Source organism: Mus caroli, chromosome X (assembly GCF_900094665.2).
Source record: "Mus caroli chromosome X, CAROLI_EIJ_v1.1, whole genome shotgun sequence".
In the NCBI taxonomy this organism is placed as follows: Eukaryota; Metazoa; Chordata; class Mammalia; order Rodentia; family Muridae; genus Mus; species Mus caroli.
Genome location: NC_034589.1, coordinates 112,413,927 through 112,437,295, shown reverse-complemented (window position 1 = coordinate 112,437,295; position 23,369 = coordinate 112,413,927).

Sequence of the window (23,369 nt, the reverse complement as noted above, 5' to 3'; positions counted from 1 at the left end):
TCTGTGGCTCCCGCCTGTCCCAGAAGCTGTCTGCCTCTGTGGTCCTCACTCTCACCTCTGCAGACTAAGTTCGGCAGAGTCCCGGAGCCAAGATGGCGCTCCCTGCAAGGCAGATCACTGTCCTCCGGCTGCTCCTTGATGCTTTTGTTGGAGGGAAAGAAAAAACCAAGCATAAGAATCAGAGATGTCCAGAGATCCAAAGATTGGAGAGCACTCAGTGAGGAGACATGGAGTGAAGGACCAAGGGGAACGCAGGGGGTGGCCAAGGAGCAGAGGCAACAGCCAGCAAGAGAGAAGAAGCCGGAAGTCTTTCCTTTCTTTTCATAGTGACAGTTTTTTTTTTGTTTGTAAGATCTAATTTTACTTTTTTATAATGTACACTAAATTTAAGGAAAGATGCCTTATTAAAATAACTTGTTACACATATGATACCACATTCCTTCAGATTCACAGTGGTTCTCTAAGTACTTTTAGAAACTCCTCTTGAACAAAATAAATTCCAGTCCAATTAATGTAGAATATCTGTGGTTAATATATGTTTAATTTTTACTGTTTACCATATATTTCTGACAAGCAATGAATATTGAGAATGGTTACTACAATGGCTGTTCTTGGTTGTCAAATTGACTATATCTGTAATTAAATAAAACCCAAGCTTCTGGGTACACTAATAAGATTTTTCTTGATTAGATCATGTGAGGTAGGAAGATCCATCTTAATTGTGGGAAACACTTTTTGGTGGCAACCTATAGGAAGAACATTAGAGAAAAAAGTTTATATTCTTTGCGAACTTACTCTCATTTGTCGGAGTACATTTTGTAAAGGTGTGTCTCTCTATATTCAGTTGTTAATTTTTTATCAGCAGATATCTAAATGCTGGCAGGATTTTGGTATTATTTCTATAGCCTATTGAAAACCAAACCCTCCTATCTCTCAGGAATTAAGGTGTTATGTTCTTTAAGCACTTTTCTGCTGTCTGGAGTAAAGCCATCCTTAGGCAAACCCTATGAAAACTGAGATATTGGCCAAGTTCTGGAGTACTGGCTGTTTCATTTGCTATCCAGGCTCTATGTGATAGGACAGTGTAGAGTGTAAATGAAGTCCTGGATGAGGCAGTCTATGAGGTTGGATCATTTGACACCAGCTGCTATGAAGTTCTCTTGAACACAATTTTTGAGGAAACAGAAACTGAGGTAGTTTGTGCAGCTGGATCATCTGGGCTACTTCCTTTGTCTTCATTTTCTTTTTGTCATTTTATGCTGAAAACAAAGAAACATTTAAAGGTAATGTTGTAGGTATATTTCTGCCTTAATGCTTGTGTAGAATGTATGGTATGGACAAATTAGCTAATGATGATTCTCTGCTATATATTTGAACAGGTAAAAGCCATCTGCTAATTTTTATAAGTATTCTTTTTACTACATAACCAAACTGTATTATGATTCCACATCCATGCATTATAAACTCTTGGAATGCTGAAATCAGTCAAGAGGACTAGGTAGCTAACATGATTTACTGGCTTATGCGGAGACGTTTATGTCTTCTGAGCTGTTCCTATGTAAAAGAATTTGTGTCACATGTTTTCTTGTTTTTCTATGTCTGAAACCAAGCATTTTAAGAGGTCTTTCATGGTTAAATTTCATCTTAATTAGCCTTGAAGGAATCCAGATTTTTGTTTTCTGTTAAAGCAAGAATATACCCTCTTCCCCAACACATCATATTTACTGACGTCCTTTCTGAGGTTAATCCATCCTTAAAGTATGTAATAGAATGATTTAATTCAGCAATATATTTTGAAATTATCATATATATATATATATATAATTAGATATCCTATTTGCATTTTTCCATCTTGTAATCTACAATGAGAAAAATATTTTTAGTACATCAAATATTTTTCTAATGTATCTGTATCTGAATCAGCCAGTAAGATATCATCAACATGAGAAATGACTAATAGCTTTGAAAACTTAAATATTTAATCACTGGCCTTGAAAATTTTAACAGCATTAGCTTGTTATTTTATGTCTTGATTGTGTTTTGGTTTGTGCTAGGAGGTTACCCTATTTTTTTCTCCCATGAAGTCACCATTATTGAGTTATTACCATGATCAGGAAACAATAACAACAATAACATCAGCATCAACAATAACAAAACACTTCAAATGAAGGGAACTTTAATATTGAGTTATTGTCTCTATTAAGGAAAAAATCCTACAAAATTTGAGAAATAAAAATAATGTCTAAGCTCTGGTTCAATTGTATTATCACATGTTATAGCAGGAAAGCGCTGCCTTTATTTTCTTTGATTTCTTTTTCTTTTTCTTTTTTTCCTTTAATTCATATGTTGTAGCTCTGTGCTGGTGGGCCCTTAGCTGAAAGAGCTGGCAGGCATATTGCAGTAAAAAAATTCTGGGTTTCAGCTGTCATCAATTTATTTATTTAAAATTTTATATTTGGAAGAGACTTTTTCTATAAAACTAACTTTCATTCACCAGATATAATTGTTATCTTGTAGACTTACTGCTGAATAAGGTCACAATTTCTAACTCTTTCTTAACTCTGGCTAGACGGTTCAACTCAGATTTTCATACATTTTTGCAATAGAGACTATTTTGAGCTTTCTTACAACTGTCTTTGTAAGGTAGTAGAAAAAAACTGGTATTTTTCCTCTTTAGAAGCACAAAGATCATATCCCTGTGATATTGTTTTCTAGAATTTTTTAATTAATTCTTCATTAAGTATAAAGGAAACGTTTAATTTTTATTTTAATTCTGTTCTAATAAGAATATTAAATGCTTTCCTATTGAAAACTAATTTTATCCTTAAGATAAAATCAGTTGTCTTCCATAACAATAAAGAATTTTACTTTATTAAACAAGTGAGACCAAATTAAAACTAAACATTTTCCATATAACAGTTTATCCTTGAAAATCTCCTTCCTGACATATGATTCAGGGAGTATAGAGGATACTAGGAGAATATGGCCCACCAAATCAACTAAGGGCATAAATGAGCTCACAGAGAGTTGAGCAGCAAGCATAGGGCCTTCATGAGCCTTTACTGGGCCTTCTGTATATATGTTATGGATGCTAGCTTGGTGCTTTTATGAGAAACCTAACAGATAACAGAGGAAGTCAATGCAACTCTGACTCTTGCTTGCTCTTAAGACACTTTTCCTTCTATTTGGTTGCTTTGTCCAGAATTGTTATACAGGCTCTTGCTTTGTCTTACTGTATTTTGTTTTGTCCTGTTTTGCTGTTGTCTCTTGGAGACCTGCTTTTTTTCTGAAAAGGAAATGGAGGGGAAGTGGATAAGTGTGAGAGAACAGATTGTGGATTTACCAATACTAGAAAAGAAAAACTGTGGTTGGCACTAGTCTTAGGGTTTTATAGCTGTGAACAGACACCTTGACCAAGGCAACTCTTAGAAGGACAACATTTAACTGGGCTGGCTTAGAGGTTAAGAGCTTCAGTACATTATAATCAAGGCAGGAAAATGGTGGCATCTAGGCAGGCATGATGCATGCAAAGCTGAGAGTTACATTTTCATCTGAAGGCTACTAGCAGATAGGATCAGGGGATGAAAGCCCACTACCACAGTGATATACTTACTCAAAGAAGGCCACACATCCAAATGGAGCCCCTCCCTGGGCCAAGCATAAACAAACTGTCACATTCCACTTCCTGGCTCACATACATTTTGTTCAAGCACATTAGTCTAAGGGGTACATATTGGGCCATAGCATAATTTAAAAAGTACATTTAGTCCAATTTCCAAAGTCCCCATAGTTTATAGCAGTCTTGACGATGTTAAAAGTCTCTTCTGAGATCCATCCAATAACTTAACTCTAATTCCCAAATCAAGACAGAAAATCATCTAGGAAACTCCAAACTCTATATCTCCATGTCTGATATCAAAGTGGTCTTCAGATAGCCAACTCCCTTTTCATCTTTTTTTGACTGCAACAAACTTCTTTTCCTGGGCTGGTTCTACTCCTGATTAGGAGCATCCCTCAACAGATATCCTATGGTTCTAGAATCTTGAAAATCTTGGGGTCTCTAAGGCAACTTCAATGCTACAGATTCTTGTTTCAATGTCTGAGATCCAGACCTGATCTTCTGGGCTCCAAAGGCCTGGTGTCAGTTCTGCAACTCTGCCCTCTGTAGCACTCAAAGTTCAGGTGAGTCACTCTACTGTTGATGCTGTTCTTGATGATCATCCCATGGTACTGGCATCTCCAAAACACTGGGTCTTCCATTGTAACTGGGCTTCACCAATAAACTCTCATAAGGTCTCTTTTTAGTACCAAGTCTCAACTCCTTTGCATGACTCCTTCAGTTCTGGGCCATCAACTACAACTGAGGCTGCACTTTCATCAATGTCCTTCCATGGCCTCTCAGTGTCAAGTCTCAGCTGCTCTTATGAAACCTTCCTTCATGCCTTCAAAACTACTACCATCTGGGTGACTTACACATTACCAAATACAGCTGCAGCAGGAGGTACAACCTTGACTATCTCTGGAATATAAGTTCTTTGTGCTATCAGAAAACACTTCCCAGAAAATTTAACCTTAGTGATGCTGGTCATTTCTTAATCACCACTAATTTCTTAGCTCCAGCTATCCAGCGTCAATTGTCTCAGTAGTACCTTCTATTCTGGACTCAAAAAACAGAGCCATGTGGACAAAGCTGCCGAGTTCTGCTGCTTGCTGGGGCTGGAACATGGCCAGCTCCCATGTTCTACTACATTTTCACCAGTTTTCTGTTTTTCAACTCCTTCACTTCCTAAGCTTGGCTGTCCTGGAACTTGCTCTGTAGAGTGACTTTGAACTCAGAGATCTGCAAGCCTTTCTCCTAAGCACTGGGATTAAAGGTGTGGTCCACCAAGCCTAGATTTAAGTTTTTATTCACCTAGAATTTACTCTGTTCTATGCTGGCCTTGAACTCAGAGACCAGCATGTCTTTGCTTCCTGGGATTAAAGGCTTATAAATACCATGCCTGGATCTAAACTTCTCTGGGTAGGATCTTGTCCCAAGTCCCTTACTCCCTTAATTCAGTTTAACATCCTTGAGTGTAGGATTCAGTTCCATTTTACTTCCCAGTACCCGTTTAATATTCCAACCATATATTTTATATTTTCCTTTCTCAGCTTGTTCCTTTTCAATAAAATGATCTTCATAAGAGTGTACACTAGCAAGCATTTTCTGAAAGGACCCTGATACAGCTGTCTCTTGTGAGACTAGGCTGGGGCCTAGCAAACACATAAGTGGATGCTCACAGTCAGCTATTGGATGGATCACAGGGCCCACAATGGAGGACCTAGAGAAAGTATCCAAGAAGCTAAAGAGATCTGCAACCCTGTAGGTGCAACAACATTATGAACTAACCAGTACCCTGGAGTTCTTGACTCTAGCTGCCTATGTATCAAAAGATGGCCTAGTCAGCCATCACTGGAAAGAGAGGCCCATTGGACATGCAAACTTTATATGCCCCAGTACAGGGGAATACCAGGGCCAAAAAGTGGGAATGGGTGGGTAGGGGAGTAGGAGGGAGGGTATGGGGGACTTTTGGGATATCATTCGAAATGTAATTGAGGAAAATACGTAATAAAAAATATTTTAATTAAAAAAAAGAGTTATTGATAAGATTAAACAGATCCTGTCACAGTATCTTGTAAGTGGAAAAAAAAAAAAAAAACGAGTGTAGTTTAGTAACCACACAATAGAATTTATACACAGTTGTATTGAGACTTCCTTTTACAAAGCAATTAATCTAAATCTCTTCACATTTGCCTCAGGAATACTATTTGGACAATGCCAAAAGGAAGCCACATTCTTGACCAAAATACCACAAAAACAGTCTCTAGCCCACATACTAAAATACTTCTCTACTGAAACGTCTTGGACCAGGTCAGCACAGTTCAAAACACTCACAGGAACAAAGTCTTCCATATTCCATCAAGGATAGCCCATTAAGCTCCACTTAAAGCATTCTAGTGCTTTCCAAATCCAAAGTCCTGAAAACTACATACTTCCAAACAAAAGCATGGTCAGGCCTATCACAGCAATTACCCAGTTCCTGTTACCAACTTCTGTCTTACGGTTTTACTGATTTGAACAGACACCATGACCAAGAGACAACTCTTATTAGGACAACATCTAATTAGGGCTGGCTTACAGGTTCAGAGGTTCAGTCCATAATCACCAAGGTGGGAACATAGTGGCATCCAGACAGGTATGGTTCCATACTGGTTCCCAGGAAGCTAGGACCAGGGTATTAAATCTCACTTCCACGGTGTCACACCTACTTGAATAGCTCCACACCTCCAAATAGGGCCATTCCCTGGACCAAGCATATATAAACCACCATAGCACATAAATATATATATAAAAAGAAAGTGCATTCAAAAATATATAAATACTTATTCAACATATGAGAATATGATAATAAAAAGCTCTTTCTTAAAACTATAGTGTATATTATCAGCATATTAAAATGGAAGATGACTTTGCCTTATATGAAGTTGACTTCATATAGTTTAATGGTAAGGCTACTTTGATAGATAATAAATATAATAAAAATTAGACACAAAGCACTTAATTAGAAAGAGGTATTAAAATGCTTATTGATGTTTCAAAAACTCCTAACTTCTACTGTTAGTAACATGAAATTTGACAATATTGTTCTTTTCCAAAGAAAAATATTGAGACTTTAGGATTCTACTTTCATAATTGCTGAAACACAAAATTCAGAAGAGCAAAGAATATGTTTCTTCAAATTGAAATAATTTCCTTCAACACATACACAGTCAAGTATGACTGTGAAATTATATATTAGGTTCATTGATTTAAAAAAACTTGTATAGTTAGCTTGTAGTTTTTAAAAGTTATTTATATGGGAATGTTCATCGCAATCTGTTAGAAAAAATTAATGAAAACTGCTTTCATGGGTACAGCAACATGTCTAAACATTTATGTCTTAGTTAGGTAATTGATTTCTAAAATACAGTAACAAAACTTATTTTATGAGCTCTTTATTATAAAGTGATTTATATTATCAGGAAACTTTAAATAATGTCTATCAAAAGTGGCAAGATAGTCTAATCATCAAAGAATTATACTTTGACAACAATTACTTGATCTCTATTAGTACCTTATGATCATCCACAGTTAGGTATTATGTTCAACTTGATTTTTAAATTGCTAATTCTGTTGACAGAGTGATAATTTACATTAGTCAGAAATGTCAATAAAACATAAAATATTTTACTTCTGGAAATAAGACAGATTTAGTTGAATAAAAGAGGCTATGTTGAGATTAAACAAATATCTGTCTTCTATAAATCACACATAAAAATATGAAGAACATTTTGAATGGTACTTATAATGTCTTTTCACACTGAATTTACAAAAGCTGATAATAATGCATGGAGAAAAAGTGAATGTTTTAAACATAAAAAAATTATTACATGTTGATGGAATATAGACTATTAGATATGCATAATCTTAAAGTACTAGGCACATTTTGGGTTGTTAATTTTGTTTATTTCTTCATTACTGGGTTATAGTTTCCATATAGTCTTCCTAAAATGATTTCAAGACATGTTAGTTATTAAAAGAGAGGAAGATATAACTGTATTAGAAGTCTAACTCAATAATTATCAAAACCTTTGATGTTCCTGCTGAAAAAATTCAATTTTAATATAGGTATGACTGTTTAGTCTTTATATATTTGATTAATGTATGTCAATATGAATGTTTTGTTTTTTAACTAAAATATATTATGTAATGTAAAAATATCTGAGAAAGATTCCATTAATTTCTCATTTACTTACATTATAATCACTAAAACCCCAGACATACAGATTACTTGACTGACTTAAAATTTCAAAACGATGAATAGTAACCTTTGAAACAATATCCTGTGGATTAGACATATTTATGAAATAATTGTCCCACTTGTTTTCAACATTTATATATTTCTTTCATTTCCAGTTTGAAAAACAACTAGAGAAAATAGCCTTAGCTGTGTTCAGTTGAGTGTACTCTTATTTGGAATCAATAGTAAAATTTCAAAAGTGAGGAAATTGGGGTTAATGGTGGTTAACACAAACCTGCAATTTAGGCTTTTGAGCATACTTCTCTGTTATTTTCTAGAGAAAAAAGTCCCTGTGATTGCTGTTTATAGATGTCAGGAAAACATCTACCACAAATAAACACCTGGAAATGTGGATGCTTCTCTTGAGTGCTCCTATCTTGAAAATGTTCATTTTCACTTCATGAATTGTTTGAGGTTTATGCGGAACAAATTCACATGTAAGTTTTCATTTTTTTTTTTTAATTTATGACTTTAATGTTGTATTTGTATATAAATACTAAATAACCATTAATTTCTTAGCCCAATTACTAGCCAGGTTATAAACTCTTTAGTTAAAAATTCAAGTGAGTATTATGATCAGAAATTGACTTGAGTTTTTAAAAAATGTGGGGGTTTGCTTTAAATAATATTTCAAATAAAAAATTTAAAGGTAGCTTTAACATAAAATTTGTAATTTTCCAGATATTATATCTAGTACATAAAGTAATAATAGATATTTGTATGCTGTTAACTATGTTTTGACTCATAAAATAATAGAATATAGTGAGAAATATCTATGAAAGTGATGATTGAAATAAAATGCTCAGTTAAATGTAAGAAAAAAAAATACTGACTTTGGGCATGAGCTCTGCACCCAATCCCACAACACCCAGAGGAAGCTGGACTCCCAGGAGCTCTAACATACCCAGGATAATAAGTGAGGAAGCCATAATACCCATCCCAAACCAGAAGTAATTGAGACTCCAGGGGATGAAAGGATGCAGGAACCCGCTCCAGGCCAGTGGCACAGGTTCTTTCTAGTCAGAGTCAGTGCCCTGAACAGACATTGGGTGCTAGATCAGCACCATGTCCCACAACACAGAAAGAAAGCTTGAATCCCAATTGATCTAACATGCCCAGGATCATAGCTAGACTCTAAGGAGTTCCAACACTACCAAGATAACAGAAGGGACAGGATCCAGTCAGAGACAGTGAATGCAGGTAGCACTAGAGATAACCACACGGCAGGAGACAAACACAAGAACATAAGCAAAAGAAACCAAGGATACTTGGCATCATTAGAACCCAGTTCTTGCATCATAGCAAGTCTCTCAGGTACCCCATCATAACAGAAAAGCAAGATTCAGATTTAAAATCACTTCTTGTGATGATGATAGAGGACTTTAAGAAGGACACAAATAATTCCCTTAAAGAAATACAGAAAAACACAGATAAAAAGGTAGAATCCTTTAAAGAGGAAACACAAAAATTCCTTAAAGAATTACAAGAAAACACAACCAAACAGGTGAAGGAATTGAACAAACCATCCAGGATCTAAAAATGGAGGTAGAAACAGTAAAGAAATCAAAAAGGTAGACTACCCTGGAGATAGAAAACCTAGGAAAGAGATCAGAATCCATAGATGAAAACATCAACAACAGAATAAAAGAGATAGAAGAGATAATCTCAAGTGCAGAAGTTACCATAGGAAACAATGACATAATAGTCAAAGAAAATGCAAAATGCAAAAAGCTTCTAACCCAAAACATCCAGGAAATCCAAGACAGAATGAGCAGACCAAACCTAAGGATAATAGGTATAAAAGAGAGTGAAGATTCCCACCTTAAAGGGCCAGTAAATATCTTCAACAAAATTATACAGAAAACTTACCCAACCTAAAAAGATGACCATGAACATATAAGAAGCCAAGAAAACTCCAAATAGATGAGACCAAAAAAGAAATTCCTCCAGTCACATAATAAGCAAACCACTAAATGCACACACATACACACAAAAAGAAACAATATTAAAAGCAGTAATAGGAAAAGGTCAAGTAACATATAAAAGTAGGCCTATCAGAATTTCAGAAAATTTCTCACAAGAAACTATAAAAGCCAGAAGTTCCTGGACAGATGTCATACAGACTCTAAGAGAACAGAAATCCCAGCCCAGGCTACTGTACCCAGCAAAACTCTCAAGTACAAGTGGAGTAAACAATGACAAAAACACATTTACACAATATTTTTCAAAAAATCCAGCCCTGCAAAGGCTAATAGATGGAAACCTCCAACAGAAGGAAGGGAACTACACCCTAGAAAAAGCAAGACAGAAATCTTCTTCCAACAATCCTAACAGAAGATAGCCACACAAACATAATTCAACCTATAATAACAAAAATAACAGAAAGCAAGAATCACTTTTCCTTATTATCTTTTACTTTCAATGGACTCAATTTCCCAACAAGAAGACATAGACTAACAGACTGGATATGTATACAGGACCCAACATTTTGCTGCATAAAGGAAACCCAAATCAATGAAAAAGACAGACACTGACTCAGAGCAAAAGGCTGGAAAAAATTTTCCAAGTAAATGGACACAAGCAAAAAGTTGGAGTAGCCCTTCTCATACTGGATAAAATCAAATTTCAATTAAAAGTTATCTAAAAATTAAGGAAGGAAACGTCATACTCATCAAAAGAAAAAAATCTATTAAGATGAATTCTCAATTCTGAAATGTATGCTTCAAATCCAAGAACACCTACATTCATAAAAGAAACCTTTCTAAAGTTCAAAGCACACATTACCCCTCACACAATAATAGTGGGAAACTTCTACACCCCACTCTCAGCAATGGAGATATCATGGAAACAGAAACTAAACAGGGACACAGTGAAAATAACAGAAATTATGAATCAAATGTATTTAACTGATATCTATAGAACATCTCATCCTAAAACAAAAGAATATATTTTCTTCTCATGTTAACTTCTCCAAAACTGACCATATAATTGGTCACAAAATAGGCATAAGTAGATGCAAGAAGATTGAAATAATAACTTGTATCCCATCAGATCACCATGGACTAAGGATGGTCTTCAATAACAACAACAACAATAACAACAACAACAACAAAAATGGAAAGCGCACATACAAGTGGAAACTGAATAATGCTCTACTCATTGATAACTTGGTCAAGGAAGAAATAAAGATAGAAATGAAAGACTTCTTTTAGAATTTAATGAAAATGAAGACACATCATACCAAAATTTATAGGACACAATAAAAGCAGAGTTAAGAGGAAAACTCTTAGCTCTAAGTGCCTACAAAAGGTAACTGGAGAGAGCATACACTGGAAGCTTGAGAGTACACCTGAAAGCTCTAGGTCAAAAATTGGCAAATAAACCCAAAAGGAGTAGACACAGGAAATAATCAAACTCAGGGCTGAAATCAACCAAGTAGAATGCAAGAGAAGTATACAAAGAATCAACAAAACCAGGAGCTGGTTCTTTGAGAAAATCAACAAGATAGATAAACCCTTAGCCAGACTAACCAGAGGGCACAGAGACAATATCCAAACTAAAAAATTAGAACTGAAAGGGGAGACATAACAACAGAAACCAAGAAAATTAAAAAAAAAAATCATCAGATCCTACTACAAAAGCCTGTAGCCAACAAAATTGTAAAGTCTGGTTGAAATGGGCAATTTTCTAGACAGACACAAGGTACCAAAGATAAATCAGGATCAGATAAACCATGTAAACTGCCCCATAACCCCTAAAGAAATAAAAGCAGTTATTAATAGTCACACAGCAACAACAACAAACAAACAAACAAATGCAGGATCAGATGGTTTTGTGAAGAATTATATTAGACCTTCTAAGAAGACCTAATACCATTTCTCTTCAAATTATTACACAAAATAAAAACAGAAGGAATACTGCACAATTCATTCTATGAAACCACAATTACTCTTACACCTAAAACACATAAAGACCCAACAAAGAAAAATAGCATCAGATAAATGTCCCCTATGACTACCTATGCAAAAATACTGAATAAAATTCTCATAAACCAAATCCAAGAATGCATCGAAACACATTATCATCCATGATAATCAAGTAGGATTTATCCAAGGAATGCAGGAAATATTCAATCTATGGGAATCCATCAAAAATCCACTATATAAACAAACTCAAAGGAAAAAATGCATGATCATCTCATTAGATGCTAAGAAACATTTGACAAAATTCAACCCCCCTTCATGGTAAAAGTCCTGGAAAGATCAGGAATTCAAGGCCAATATCTCAAAATGATAAAAGCAATATACAGCAAACAGGTAGCCAACATCAAACTAAATGGAGGGAAACTTGAAGCAATACCACTCAAATCTGGGACTAGACAAGGTCCTCTCACCCTACATATTCAATATAGTACTTGAAGTCCTAGCCAGAGCTATTAGAAAACAAAAGGAGGTCAAAGGGATACAAACTGGAAAGGAAGAAGTCAAAATATCACTATTTGCAGATGATATGATAGTAAAAATAAGTGACCCCAAAATTCCAACAAAGAAGTTATAAACTTGATAACTTCTGCAAAGTTGCTTGATATAAAATTAACTCAAACAAATCAGTAGCCTTTCTTTACTCAAAGGGTAAACAGGTTGAGAAAGAAATTAGAAAACACCACCCTTCACAATATTCACAAATAATATAAAACAACTTGCTGTGACTCTAACCAAGCAAGTGAAAGATCTATATGACAAGAACTTCAAGTCTCTGAAGAAAATAATAGAAAACCACAGAAGATGAAAAAAACTTCCATGCTCATGGATTGTCAGGAATAATATATTAAAAATGTTCATCTTGATGAGAGCAATCTGCAGATTCAATGCAATCCCCATGAATTCCTCACTTCTTCATAGAGTTAGAAAGAGCAATTCCAAATTCATTTGGAACAACAAAAACCCAGGATTGTGAAAACTATTATCAATAATAAAAGAACTTCTAGGGAATCACCACCCCTGACATCAAGCTGTATTACACAGCATTAGTAATAAAACCTGCATGGTATTGGTACAGAGATGGGCAGGAAGATAAATGAAATAAAATTGTAGACCCAGAAATGAACCCACACACCTATGGTCACTTGATCTTTGACAAAGGAGTTAAAACCATCCAGTGGAAAAAAAGACAGCAATTTCAAAAAAAAAAAATGGTGCTTGTTCAAGAGTAGGTCAGCATGTAGAAGAATGCAAAGGGATCCATTCTTACCTCCTGTACAAAGCTCAAGTCCAGGTGGATCAAGGACATCCACATAAAACCAGATACATTGAATCTAATAGAGGAGAAAGTAGGGAAAAGCCTCGAATACATTTGCATAGGAGAAAATTTCCTGAATAGAACACCAATGACTTATCTTCTAAGATCATGAATTGACAAATGGGACCTCATAAAATTGCAAAGCTTCTTCAAGGCACAGGACACTGTCGTTAGGATAAAACTGCAACTGACGGATTAGGGAAACATCTTTACTAATCCTACATTCCATAGAGGCTAATACTCAATATATACAAAGAGCTCAAGAAATCAGACTCCAAATATTCAAATATTCCTAGTAAAAATGGGCTACAAAGCTAAATATAGAATTCTCAACTGAGGAAACATAAATGGTAGAGAAGTACTAAAAGAAATGTTCAACCTCCTTATTCATCAGTGAAATACAAATCAAAACCCTGAGATTCCTCCTAACAGTCAAAATAGCTACACCCAAAACTCAGGTAACTGCAGATGCTGGAGAGGATATGGAGAAAGAGGAACATACCTCCATTACTGGTGGACTTGCAAGCTTGTACAACCACTCTGGAAATGAGTCTGTCGGTTCCTCTGAAAATTGGATATATTACCTGAGGACCGAGATATACTAATCCTGGGCATATATCCATAAGATGCTCCAATATATAACAAGGGCATACAGCAGCCTTATTTATAATAGCCAGCAGATTGAAAGAACCCAGATGTCCTTCAATAGAGGTATGGATACAGAAAATGTGGTGTATTTAAACAATGGATTACTATACAGATATTAAAAACAATGAATTCATGAAATTCTTAGGCAAATTGATGGAACTAGAAAATATCATCCTGAGTGTGGTAACCCAATCACAAAAGTACACACATGATATGCACTCACTTTTAAGTGTGCATTAGCTCAAAAGCTCAGAGTATCCATGATAAAATTCACAGACCACATGAAGCTCAAAAGATGGAATATCAAAGTGTGGATGAGTTGCTCCTTCTTAGGAGAGGGAACAAAATACCCATGGGAGGAGATACAAAGTGTGGAGCAGGGACTGAAGGAACGGCCATCCAGAGACTGTCCCACTTGGGAGGACAGCCAGGGATACCCAGAGAAATCCTGTCTTGAAAAACAAAACAAAACAAAACAAAACAAAACAAAACAAAACACTTCAAAACTGCTATGAAACACAAAATAGCACATATGTAGTATACATACATACATAAAGGCATCTTTTAGACACATAAATTATTTCAAATAAAGCAAAACTTTTGAAAATTATTATGGTACAACAAATATAAATTTATTCCAGGGATATAAATTAAAGGTTATATAACAAGTTATCACAAAACTAGACAAAATCCCTCATATTATCACTGCATGAGGAAACCTAGTAGAAGGAAAAGGATATCTAGAGTGGGCAAAACTTTGGAAACACCTGCATTCTCACGGTTAGGTTGCCCCACAGAAACACCAAGCTAACAAATTTATTTATTTGTAGAGGACCTGTGTAGACCCATACAGGCTTCCAGGTTGTTGGCTCATTCTCTGTGAGCTTCCTCCATGAATCCTGCTTAGCTGATTATGACAGCCTTCTTTTCCTGGTACCCTTGAAACCTCCGACTCTTAGAATTTTTCCTCTCTCTTTTTTACAGTATTCTCTGATCACCAAGGGAAGGAACCAAATGGAGAGCTCCAATTTGGTCTTTTTTTTTCCTTAATATTTGTAGTTCTTTGCATTTGTTCCCATAAGCTAACAGAGGAAGACTCTCTGATAATAATTAGGCTATGATAGCTGATCTATGACTGTAGTGGAATATTAGTAGTAGTCATTTTGTTATTTTTTTTTTCTCTCCTAGGCCTCTGGGCTATCCAGTCTCCAGTTCCTGGTGATCCAGGCAGTGTTGGGCATAGGTGCCTTTTTGTGAAGTGGGCAAACAACTTATACCAGACATTAGTTGGCCATTCCTACAAGATCTGTGCCTCTATTTCCCTGCATTATGTATACACAAATACCCCAAAATCCAGATGTAATCTTGTAAATCCAAAACACTCCTTTTTTCATGCCTTTCAGGTAAAAATGATTAATATGTAATATAAGTAACAGCACATAAGTAATGCTATAACAAAGGCACAATAGCACATGATTGTATTAAAATTCAGGGTGGAAAATTTATTATCTTAACTGCTTGTGATGGTTTGAGTGAAAATAGTTCTCATTGGCTCTTATATCTGAACATTTGTGACCTCAGGGCAAGACCCTACATAACTGAGCTTCCAAAATCTGAAAAACAAAGCTCATTCATCAAAGAAAACCATCAACAAGTCAGTTATGCAAATATAATTCAAGGTGGGGGGTGAGGGTGGGTCAAGTTCCAAGTTTTGTAGGCTGCAGAATTTAGTAGCTTCAGGTCTGTGGTTTTAGCTTTATCGTGAAAGATAAAGGTATAAAATGGTTGTTTAATCTTCCTCTGAGGTTAAGGAAACCTACTGAGACAAGGCATATGACAGAATAATTCCTGAGAGGCCATTGAGTGAATCTGTGAAGATGAAGTCTGGATTGCTTTGGAAACCATTAAATGTTGGGGATGCCAGAGTCTTGGGACACATACCAAAGGGAGCTGCAGACAGGGTTTTAAATAAGCCCAAAGATCAATTTGAATGGCAACTTGTAAAATTGGAGGGGAAGAGCCATCTGAATTCTTCTATATCAGATATAGTGGTGCAAAATTTAAAGTTTGCCTTGCCAAGTTTCAGGGTTTTTTTGGTCCAGTATTTCCTAACCATGTTCCTATTCTTCTCTTTTGAAATGACAACATATATTGTATACAATTGTATAATGGAAGTGTGTGATTTGCCTTTTCATTATGTTTGGAGTTGCTATTAAGAGATTGCTTTAGGTCTCAGAAGAGACTTTAGACTTTATTATGCTGGGTGTACAAGCCTATGGGGAAGAAGGAATAGAATGTGGTAGTTTGACTGAAAATGCACCCCATAGGCTCATATATTTGGATGTTTAGCTCTCAGTTGGGCAACTGTTTAGGAAGGATTAAGAAGTATGGCTTTGTTGTAGCAGATGTTTCACTGGTGGGAAGGTTGGCCTTAAGGTTGGCCTTAATGTGTGAGCAGCAATTTAAAGTTTAATAATTGAACTCAACTCCTTTTGCTCCATAAACTTAGTTTTCTAGTTCAGTCATGTGCTAATTACTTATTTTTTGTTTTCATTTGAAATGTTTGAACATTTATATTTTTCTTTAAATATCCTTCATTGTTATCTAGGCCCACTAAGCTGTACAAGAGAATGAACTGACACTCTGACACACTCTGCTAATTTAACCATAAATAAGAGCTAGTAAGCCCTAAGAAAAAATTAAAATATCTAAAGGCTGACTTTAATGTTCTTCATAATCCATTCCTGGAAAAAAGAAGCAATTGTTCAAAAATTATGATCACAGATAATTTACCTTAATAGTGCAAGAACTATTGTGCAATATAATTTGTAAAGTAAAACAGAATTCTAGAGACTGATGTATGATACCTGTGAGAAATTTGTGCCCATTTTTGGATATAACATCTTATAAAGTAACATGGGGCAATGACAAACTTCTGAAAGATTACAGGAATTTGAGACTATTTTCTCAAATCTGTGACTGCTATCTTTGTGCTGTCCTTTATTATTAAATACCTATATTCAGGTTACCATCATGATGTAAAAACGACATTCAACTTTGCTATGCAGGCAGTGGTGATATGCATAGAATTTTACTTAAAAGTTCTCACATTCAGACTTCATTGTTATGTTGATAGTATAACAAACACATTTTATGAGATAATTTGGCTGACTGAGTTAGACCATTATCTGTCCCTCTAAACAATTATACTTCATAAAGGAGATGGCAAAGTGGGCAATTATGTTAAGGAACTAGAAAGGTTGCAAATGTTTATGCATATAGATAGTTGGTGAGTGACTGAAAATATAACACAGTGTACTTTTCCCAATGTTATAAAAGATTGATGATAAGGAGCATTTAAATAGCTGTATCCAAAAAAGCAGAATTTTCTTCAGTGCTATAATGTGGAATTTTAATGTTACAACATAAAACCGTTAGGTATTTCCTCTCAATTAAAACATTACCTCTTAAAGAAGAGAAACTCATAAGACTCAGAAGGCTTAGAAAATGATAAGACTAATAAGTTCCTACTCATAAACAAGTACTCAAGACAAGGAAATTTTCAGAAGGGCAACTGCAAGTAGTTTTGTGGTCATAACAATCCTGGGCCCCTCTTTCTGCCGATGTTAGGTTTCGATGATGTACCTACCTTAGTTACCCAGACCCTTTAAACCAACTTCAATGAACTAAGCAAAAATACTCAATAAAATGCTCACAAAATAAATCGAGGAACACATCAAAGACACTATCTACCATTGTCCAGAAGTTTTCTTTCCAGCAGTGCATGGATGGTTCAATATATGAAAATCCACCAACCTAATCCACCATATAAACAAACTGAAAGGAAATAATTATATATGACCATCTCATTAGATGCTGAAAAACCATTGAAAATTTCAACACTTCTAATACTTCATGTTAGAAGTTTTAGAAAGATCATGGATAAAAGGTACATGCCAAAATATAATAAAAGCAATATATAGTAAACCTGAGTGAGGTATTCCAGATCCAAAAGAACATGCATGGTATGAGCTCACTTGTAAGTAGATATAAAATACAGGATACCTGCACTATCCTCCACTGATCAAAAGAAGGTAAAAAGGAAAGAAGAGATAAGCAATGATGCTTGAAATTCACTTAGAAGGGGGAATAAAATAATCATAAGATGAAGACGGAGGGATTGAACTGGGTGGCAGAAGGGATGGGAATGGGAATGGGGAAGTCTAGTATAAGGTGTCCAGGATAAGTTATCCAGGATGAGTTGTGGAGAGTTACCAGGGACATAGCCAGACAACCTTGAGAATGAATGGAATCTGATGCTGGCAGTGGTGCAGTGTGGGGTGCATCTTGTTATGTGGGATAGGGGAAGATCCCAAGAATCAATGGTGTGACCATTGCTGAGCACAGGGATATAGAATCTGAAGAGGCCAGCTCCTGTAGCTAAGCGGGTACCTGAGTGTAGTGATAGGATACCAATCCACCAAGAAAACTTTTGACCCACAGTTTACTCTGCCTACAATAAATTCAGGAATGGGGAATGGAGCAGAGATTGAGGGAATGGCTAAGGAATAACCAGCCCACTAGAGATCCATCCCACAGGCAAACCAATCCCTGGCATATTAAACCTGCAGATAGGAGCCCAGCATGGCTGTCCTCTGAGAGGCTCCACTCAGCAGCTGACTCAGACAGATGCAGAGACTCACAGCCAAACATTGGAGGTAGCTTTGAAACTCTTATAAAAAAGTTTGGGGAAGGATTGAGGAATTCAAAGGGGATAGGATCTCCAAATGATGACAAACAAAGCCAAATAACAAGAACCATGGAGGCTCTCAGAGACTGAACCACCAACCAAAGAGCATACGTGGACTAGATCTAGGCCCCTCGCCTAATATATGTAGCAGATTAACATATGTAGCAGATTAACAGTTCAGTCTTGATGTGAGTCCTGAAAAATGGGAGCAGGTGCTATCTCTAAAGTTGTTGTCCATCAGTAGCACTGTTCCACTAACTCAGTTCTCTATTCTGACCTCAGTGAGAGCAGACTCCTGTAGAGGCTTGATGTGAAATATTGGGAAGTTCTGGTGTGATCTATCTTCTCAGAGGAGAAAGGGATCAGGAATGCAGGGAGGAACTGTGGGAGGGGGACCAGGAGCAGGAATGGTGAACAGGATGTAAAGTGAATAAATAAAAGAAAAAACAAAGAACACTAAGAAATTTAACTTTGGAATAAAAGTTTATACTAAGAAAAAGAAGAGATTTAAGAAAATGTCAAATCTACATTGGGATAAAGGAAACAATGCCCTCAAAGCCAGACACCAACTTGCCTAGCTCCCAAATCATTAAAGGAAAAAGCCATAAGAAAAAATATTTTCCGAAAAAGTGAAAACAAAGGAAAGCTGTTTCACATGTTATTCAGGGGCATCAAGCTCTAGGCTGAGCAGGCAGCCTTACTTGTTATTGCCATTTACATGATAGAGCCTTCCTCTATGGTGAAAAAGCACCCCTATGACTAGGCAATATGTCACAGGGCAGTACCTGCACTAAGGCCCTGCTATAAAACAAGGCCCAGAGCAGCAGTTGCTTGAAGCTATTCAAGTAAAGCCTGGAAACCCCAGGATGTTAATAGTGCATCAGTCTTGGAAATCTGACAAGGAATGCTAGATACAACGAGTGAAACTAGGCTAAGAGAAGAAAAACATGTTGTAGTGTTTCCTCACAGCAGTAGAAACCCTAAGACATAATATCCCTTTCTTGACCAACTGTGAAAAACACCGTGAGGTGAAGTTAAATCTTCCCAGTAGACATAATAAATCTTCCCAGACTATACATGATCATATATTTTGAGTAGAAGGAAAAATAAATGTGTGATGATTTACTCATTCACAGTCTGTAGCTAACAGATTTCCTGGATGTTCAAGGACTTCAGGGATGATTAGAAGGTTGGCAAGAAAGACATTGTGTCATTGTATTAGTAATGGTTCTCTAGAGTCACAGAACTTGTGACTATGTCTCTATATATTATAAATAGAATGTCTCTATATATTAAGTGGAAGTATTGTAATTACAGTCTGCAGTTCAACAAACCCAACAATGAACAAAATGTGAATGGGAAGTCAAAGACTCTGGTAGTTGTTCAGTCTCATGGGGCTAGATGTTTCAGCTGGACTTCTTTATAAGCTAGAATCTTGAAGAAGTACGTTCCAACAGATGTACTGGCAAATGATTGCAAGCATGTGAAGGCCAGTGAGTCTTTCTTCTTTCTATGTTCTTCTGTAGGCCTTCAGCAGAATGTATGGCACAGATTAATATGTTGTGAGCATACCTGTATGCACTGTCAGAAATCTGCTTGATTCAGTCTCCTGGATTTAAAGGCATGCACTATCTTGCCGGGGCCTAAATTCTCATGGCTATTATGCTTCAAGATTTGGATCAAAAGTGAGTGTCATCCCATGTCAAGATTCAAGTCAGAAGCCAGTGTCTTCCAGCCTCAAGATCTAGATCACAGTTATGTCCTCCATTTCTGGGTTATAGTTCATTTCAGATATAGTTAAGCTGACCAAGAGTAATAGTCATATATGAACTTTCAGCAACATGTGAATGCAGAAGAGGAAGAGATCTGCAATCTAGTGGGTAATATAACCCACTTTGTGTATGTAATCCTTTTTCTTCTGCCACTCATTATACAATGGGCTCACAAACAAAGTGCCTGTAGTGGAAGAGATGGAGTTATGCATAGGCTTACCAATTTTTACTTTTCAAATCTGATGGGACTACAGCTAGTACTAAGTGCTAGATACATCAGTAAAGATGTATCTTTTCAGGGTGACCAGCTAGACATCTGGGGGTAGTTAACTACACAGGATCACTCCCTATATGGAAAGGGCAAACCTTTTTTTTATATATGAATAAAATAGCCTCTTGATATATTTACCTGTTTTCAATATAATACTTCAGCCAAAACTAACATATATAGACTTACAAAATGCCTTACCCAGCATCATGTTATTCTAATCAGAATTGTTCCACAAACACACAAATATGCCAATGAACCCATGCTAATGAAACCCAATCATCTTTTCATGTTCTATACCATCCTAAAGCAGCTTACATCAGGTTATAGGATGACATGGACATTTGAAGACACTGCTATGCACCAATTATGTGTCAGGAGCTTGGAGAGTTGGGGCAGGGTTTTCCAGAAGGTAGTATAAAGTGTGATTCAGCTTCTAGTATATGGTATTATTTGTCTTATAGTCAAAATTTGCAGGACAAGAAATCATAAGATAAAAATGAGTATGATTCCATTCACTATTACCCTCAGTCTACCACTGGGGGAAAAATGTACTTACTGTTCTCTTAACCTTAAGCTCTGGTGGACTAGAAGATTTGGTTCCATAGAGAGAAGCATTCCTGCTAAGAGACACAGCATCCCAGTGAACTAGAAATATAGACTTCCTAGTGGTAACTTTTAGCTTCATAAGAAAGGAATGGTGTTTGGACAGGTGATTGATCTAGAATACCAATGGGGAATTTTATGGCTTTTGTACAAGTAGATATAAGAAAAATTATGTCAGTAGTAAAAGAGATTCTTTAGGCTGTATTATGGTTCTACCATGGTTTGTGACTAAAGTCAGTGGAGAACTAGAACACAATTCAAGGTGACAAAGTGCGCAGATCATTAAGGAATGAAAATATGAGTCAGTCCTCCAGAAAAAAAAAAATACCTGCTAAAGCTTCTTTTAAACGTTAAACACACACACACACACACACACACATATATATATGAAATTTTAACCCAAATCCCTTTACAAAAATATAAACAAATGGTCAAATATTGTGATACAAATATCATCTTCATAGATGAAATAGGATGCAGCTAGATAATTTACATGTATTATAATAGGAAAAAGAATTTCATGCCAAAGCTTATATTTTAGTTCCAATAAATCTATATATTACATCTATTAGACTGTTATTCCTCTCACAATTTTGTTATCAACTATTCTGAGCCATAATTAATAGTATCTATGTAGTAATGATATGCCATTTTAAATGGTTTACTTATGATTATGATTTAAAAACAAAATGTATGCAACAATTTTATTATATTATTTTTAATCAAGTGTGGGATCGCAAGATATGTTACAAAATATTTATGGTATTAAGAGTAAGAAAAATAATCCAGAACCCACAGGATATATAAATTGCTATATAGCATTTCTTCATTTTATAATTAGAATAAAATAATTTAAAAATGAATATACAATATAGTGACATCCAAACTCATTCTGAGAGCTGAAAATAGAGGAATTTGTTTTTAAGAATACTGATTTCATGACAACTGTGAATAAAATAATCATTTCATATATATATGATTTAAATGGAGCCATACAGATACACGTATGTTTAGTTTAGAGCCTAAAATGAAAGAGCATATTTAGGAGAGTGGAAAATGTTGTACAACATATAACCATGATAGAGATTTCTTCTAACATATTTGAAAAATAAGGTTTGCTTTCCAGTTGTTTTAAAATTTTTAATAGTTTATTTAAGTATTCCTAAGAAACAAATACTCTAACTTCATCAGAAAAAAATTCAGGGCTGGTGAGATGGCTCAGCGGTTAAGAGCACTGACTGCTCTTCTAAAGGTCCTGAGTTCAAATCCCAGCAACCACATGGTGGCTCACAACCATCCTTAACAAGATCTGGTGCCCTTTTCTGGTGTGTCTGAAGACAGCTACAGTGTACTTACATATAATAAATAAATAAATAAATATTTAAAAAAAATTCAACTTCATACTGAATCTAATTCTAAATGTGTATTCTTAAATTACTAAGTCAATTGAAAGAAGATTTAATTAAAAAATGAGAGGCTGGGCATGGTGTTGCACACCTTTAATCCCATCACTTGGGAGGCAGAGGCAGGCAGATTTCTGAGTTCAAGGCCAGCCTGGTGTACAGAGTGATTTCCAGGAAAGCCAGGGCAACATAGAGAAACCCTGTCTCAAAAACAAACAAACAAACAAACAAAAAACCCAAAACAAACAAGCAAAAAAAATGGGGTAGCAAACTAGCAGGGGTTTAATTGTCTCTATTCATTGGCCTAACATAGTTATACATATATACACTTAAGATATTGCCAAAATTAAATTTTATGAACTTTAGAAAATAATAGCTTCTAACTCAGAAAGTACTGTACTTACTAAATGTAGTATTTAGTTCAATGTTACTCTTGTGTCTATTAAATAATCTTAACGGTTTAAATATTGGCTTATATCCTATACCATGTATTGCTAAATCATGAGACTACCTTCTTAAAGATTTTGCTAATTTCCCACTAGGTTTTATATCTATAATTATTGAAGGAGTTCCTATAATGCATATACTATCATTCAAATGAAACCCATTAAGTACTTCTTTTTTTTTTTTGAAGCAAATGGATTTTATAGATCTATAGAATATCTCATCTTTTTTTAATTTTTAATATTTTTATTATATATTTTCCTCAATTACATTTCCAATGCAATCCCAAAAGTCCCCCAT